At 39.6% G+C, this 5,657-nt stretch overlaps 1 non-coding gene across 1 annotated transcript; it reads right to left on the bottom strand.

Moving 5' to 3' along the window:
* Positions 1–4,116: 4,116 nt before the first annotated feature.
* TRNAK-UUU (transfer RNA lysine (anticodon UUU)) lies at positions 4,117–4,189 on the bottom strand. The gene has a single exon. It is a non-coding gene; the product is annotated as a tRNA-Lys (tRNA).
* Between the last annotated feature and the right edge of the window lie 1,468 nt (positions 4,190–5,657).

Raw genomic sequence — 5,657 nt, 5'->3', positions numbered from 1 at the left:
TTAAGAGATATTGACAGAATTGAACAAGAAAAAAATATCTAACCCCATCAAAAAATGGAGAGAAGAAATGAACAGACATTTTCTCTAAGAAGAAATACAAATGGCCAAAAGGCACATGAAGAAATACTTCACATCACTAATCATCAGGGAGATACAAATCAAAACAACAATGAGGTACCATCTCACACCACAGAGACTGGCACACATCACAAAGAACATAAACAATCAGTGCTGGCGAAGATGTGGGGAGAAAGGAACTCTCATTCACTGCTGATGGGAATGCCGTCTAGTCCAGCCCTTATCGAAAATAATATGGAGATTCCTCCCAAAACTGGAAATTGAGCTCCCATTTGATCCAGCTATACTACTTCTAGGGATATACCCTAGGCATTCAGAAACTAAATACAAAAATCCCTTCCTCACACCTATATTCATTGCAGCGCTATTTAAAATAGTCAGACTCTAGAAACAACCAAGATGCCCTTCAACAAATAAATGGCCAAAGAAACTGGTACATATACACAATGAATATTATGCAGCTGTCAGGAGAAATGAAGTCATGAAATTTTCCTATACATGGAAGTACATGGAATCTATTATGCTGAGTAAAATAAGTCAGAAGGAGAGAGATAGACATAGAATAGTCTCTCTCATCTATGATTTTAAGAAAAATAAAAGACATTTTTTGTAATAATTCTCAGAGACAATAGAGATGAGGGCTGGAAGGTCCAGCTCTCAATATGAAGCTCACCACAAAAAGTGGTGAGTGCAGTTAGAGAAGTAAACTGACAACATAACAATGTGAATTAATGAGGGAAATTGAAAGCCTGTCTTAAATATAGTTGGGGGGGTAGGGAGGTGGAAGATTTGGGCCATTGGTGATGAGAATGTTGCACTGGTGAAGGGGGGTGTTCTTTATACTACTGAAACTCAACTACAATGATGTTTATAATCAAAATGTATAAATAAAGATATTAAAAAATTAAGGCATTAAATATATTGTTAGTATTCACTACAGTGGGTGTCTCAGGGTTCCAATCATATTCTACACCTGGTTCTATGAATAAATACATTAGGAAATTATTATAGAACTTTGTACTTATGTTGATTACATACCTGTTCACTCTAAATCACTGTTTTCATCGTTGCTGGTCTCTTCGTTATAATGGAAATTCGCGATTTTGTGTTGCCCCACATCCACTTCATTTGAACACTTCTCCTCATTATATGCTGGCATCTTTGGTGTTTGGAGTTTCTACACTTTCGACTATCTGTTCATGGAGTACTATATGTAAATGTGGCATATATTCTAAATACCTCAAAGAAGTGCTATTATTCTGTATTTATCCTTTTTCTTCTGGCTTAATTTATTTAACATAATATTTTCTAAGTCCATCCATGTTGCTGCAAAATCCATGATTGTATCATTTCTAACTGCTATGTAGTATTTTATTGTATATAAAAATATCACATCTACATGATCCACTCATCTGTTGTTGAGCATCAAGGTTGGTTCCAAATCTTGGCTATTGTGTTGATTGCTGTGATAAATAGTGGAGTGCATAAATATTTGGGGATGCACATTCTTCCCTCTTGGGGGTAGATACCCAGGAGTGCGATTGCTGGGTCATATGGCAGTTCAATTCTGAGTTTACTAAGCACTCTCCATACTGTTTCCATAGGGGTTGAACCAGGCAGCATTCCCACCAGCAGTGAATGAGAGTTCCTTTCTTACCTCATCCTTGTCAACAGAGATTGGACCTGTTACTTTTGATGTGTGCCATCCTCACTGTAAGGTGGTACCTCATTATTGTCTTGATTTGGATTTCCCTAATGATGAGTGATGGTGAACATGTTTTCTTGTGTCTCATGGCCATCTGTCAGTCTTCCTTGGAAACGAGTCTATTTCTTCTCCCCATTTTTTATGCCTTTATTAGTTTTTGTGAAGCTCATCTTTCTGAGTGCTTTGTATAACCTAGATATCAACTTTTTATCTGATGTGTTGAGTGTGAAAATATTTTCTCATTCTGTTAGCTATCTTCTAGTTTTATCCGTGTTTCTTTTGCCATGCAGAAACTTTTAGTTTGATGTAGTCCCACTTATTTAGGTTTGATGTTATTACTCTTGCCATTGTCAATCCATCATCAAAGACTTTTTAAAAGTATAAGTCTTGAAATGTTCTTCCTATATTTTCCTCAATGAACTTTATAGATTCAAATATGATTTCAAGGTTTTTAATCACTTTGAATTTATTTTTGTGTGGTGTGAGATATGGATCAATCTTTAGTTTCTTATAGGTGGTTATCCAGTTGTTCCAACACTATTTGTTGAAGATACTGTCTTTGTTCCATTTTAGGTTCTTGGATCCTTTGTCATATATTAGTTGACCTTATACTTGAGGGTATAAATCTGGATATTCTGTTCTAACCCACTGGTCTGATACTGGTCTTTTTGTTCCAGTACCATTATATTTGGATGACTACAACTTTATAATAAACCTTCAGGTTAGGTAAAGAAATGCCACCTAGTTTCTTGTTTTTCAGTATGGATTTGGCTAACCTAGTCTTTTTTAGTTCCATATGAACTTGATGATTGATTGTCCTAATGCCTTTAAAAATGATGTCTGAATTTGGATAGGGATTGCATTGAATCTATATGGTACTTGTCATGGCATGCAGCATAGATGTCTCCATTATAGGGGAAGCAAGCCCACCAGATGTGTCTATTGACTTTCCTGGTGCAGTGAACTGATATTTTCCCCAAGAAATATTTAGTCAGCTGGTCCATTGGTGGACGTTAATTATACCCCCTACATGGATTATTGGCAATATTTCTGATATTCATGACATGATAGTGACATTACAATTTCTTTCTTACTATCTGGAACATTCTCTCCCTTGCAAAAATACAGGCCAAAATTACAGGCCTCAGTCTATGACTCAGGGAAATTCTCAGCACCAAAACTCTGCTAGTTTCTCCCCCTGGCCAGATAAATCATTTTTAAATCATTTAAAAGCATTTTTAAAAGCATAGTGGTCAGTATAAATGCAAACCTGATAGTTAGTAAACAAATAGTTCATATCTTCCTTGATAGTTGCTATGGGCTAGTACCCAAGTTGTAGCAAAACAAGTTTCTCATCCTTTGTTATAAGAACCTCCTTTCTAATTAGAACACCAACTTCTCCTTATGTTACTTCCTTCGTTCTTAGCTTGGGATTCTTTTCACCTGTATTGGCTGGTTTTTGATATATATATATTTTTTATATATTTTTATATATTTATATTTATATATATATTTTAGGGCCTGCCTTTTGTCAGCATGGAAATGCCTTTCATACCAGAGACTTGAATATATTTACCAACATGCAGATAGTAAAATTGTCTCATGTCTATTGAAGACGTGGGTTTCCATACAATTTATTTTGTGTGGTGTTATTATTTCATATATCATATTCGGCCACTTGTGTACCCATTTTCTTCTCATGAAGGATTTTGTCCCCACTAGAGATGCTGAGATGCAAGACACCTGCAGCAGTAACTTAGGTAAGATAATCATTTTGATTATGTTGATTCTTCTAACCCATGAGCAGGGGATGTTCTTCCATTTCCTTAGGTCCTGCTCAATTTCTTTCAGAAGTGTTTTGAAATTTTTATGGTATAGGTCTTTCACTTCTCTTGTAAGGTTAATTTCTAGGTACTGTGGCCCCATCCTCCCATTCTTCCTGTGTAACCTGATCTCACCTGCAAGACCCCGCCCATTTTGGGGAGGGGTCTTGGAAAGGTAGGTAAGGCTTTGACCGGAGAAGATTAAGGCTTTTGGTCTTTTCCAGCATAGAGGTAAGAGGGAAGATGGCTGAAAGGAGTTAAGACACAGGGCAAGCTAAGAATAGCATGTGTAAATGGTTAGCAGCCACATCTGTTGGCTAGGGCTGAATAAAGATGTTATCTTTCTGGAAGCCTGCCTGTGAGTGAGTTCAATACCAGTTGCTTTCCTGGACCCAGATACCCGCCGTCTGAAGGGGGTTGCAGAGTCACGTGGTCCTGAGCCTAAGGACAAAGGCCTCCATCTCCATCCACCATCCAAGTCCATCCTAAGGGCTTAATGCAACATCCTGGCGCCCAATGTGGGGCTCAAACCCACAACCCTGGGATTAAAAGTCTCATGCTCTACCAACTGAGCTAGCCGGGGTTTTTGTTTATTGTAACAAAGTTGCAGTCTTGGGCCTGGGCCTGGGCCTGGGATGGAGGTGATTCAAGTTTTCATCACCGTTGTTTTAATGGCCTTTGAGCCCCCAGATGGGGTTCGCCATCTTTGAAAATTGTTGCACGTGGCCCAGGGTTTTGGGCTCAGTCCATTCAAAAAGAGCCAAAATCAAACTGAAAAGCAGAAATCTCACCATATTCTCTGTTTTCTTGGGTTCAGGATTCAGATCCACGTAAAGGCACCAGTTGTTGAATTAAATAATTAAGGATGGAGCTGGATGGTAGATGGATGGAGGTGGATGGTGATGGGACAAATGGAGGGACCTTTCTCTGCCATCCCAGGCCACATGGCTCTGCAACCCCCATTTAGCTGGCAGGTCCCAGGTTTAGGTGAATGGTGGAATCAGACTCATCCAGAGACAGGCATCAGGAAGTATCAGTTTTATTCATACCCTACCTACCACACGTGTGGTCAATCTCAACCATTTATGTATGCTATCCTTAGCTTGCTCTGTGTCTTAACTTGTCCAGCCATGTCTTTTCCTCATACCTCTCCATGCTGGCAAAAGGGCAAAAGCCTTAATCCTCTCTGGTCAAAGCCTTACCTACCCTTTCCAAGACCCCTCCCCAAAATGGGTGGGTCTTGCAGGTGAGATTAAGTTACACAGAAAGAATGGAAAGATGGGGTCACAGGTACTACATATTTTTGGATACTATTTTAAATGGGATCGACTCCTTAATGTCTTTCTCCTCTACTTTGTAAATTGCTATTGTATTTTGTTTATTGAGTTTGTACCCAGCCACTTTGCTGTAATGGCTTATTGCTTCTAGAAGTTTTCCTGTGGACTCTTTAGGATTCTTTTTTATGTATATCATAATATACTCTACAAAAAGAGATAGTTTGGGGCTGGAGAGATAGCACAGCGGCGTTTGCCTTGCAAGCAGCCAATCCAGGACCTAAGGTGGTTGGTTTGAATCCCGGTGTCCCATATGGTCCCCCGTGCCTGCCAGGAGCGACTTCTGAGCATAGAGCCAGGAGTACCCCCCTGAGCGTGGCTGGGTGTGACCCCCCCAAAAGAGATAGTTTGACTTCCTCTTTCCCTTTAGGGATTCCCTGTATTCCCTTCTCTTGTCTGATTGCTATTGCTAGGACTTGTAAAACTATGTTGAATAAGAAAGCGGGCAGCCTTGCCTAGTTCCACTAATGCTTTTCACCTTTAAAAATAATCTTGGCAGGGGCTGGAGAGGTGGCACTAGAGGTAAGGTGTCTGCCTTGTCAGCGCTAGCCAAGGAAGGACCAAAGTTTGATTCCCCCAGTGTCCCATATGGTCCACCCAAGCCAGGGGCAATTTCTGAGCTTTTAACCAGGAGTAACTCCTGAGCATCAAATGGGTGTGGCCCAAACAACAACAACAACAAAAAGATAATCTTGGCTGTGGGGATTTTATAGTTAG

This window comes from Suncus etruscus, chromosome 18 (genome assembly GCF_024139225.1).
Source record: "Suncus etruscus isolate mSunEtr1 chromosome 18, mSunEtr1.pri.cur, whole genome shotgun sequence".
Classification (NCBI taxonomy): domain Eukaryota; kingdom Metazoa; phylum Chordata; class Mammalia; order Eulipotyphla; family Soricidae; genus Suncus; species Suncus etruscus.
Note: the sequence above shows the minus strand (reverse complement) of the source record. Positions and strands in the feature narration are given on the sequence as shown.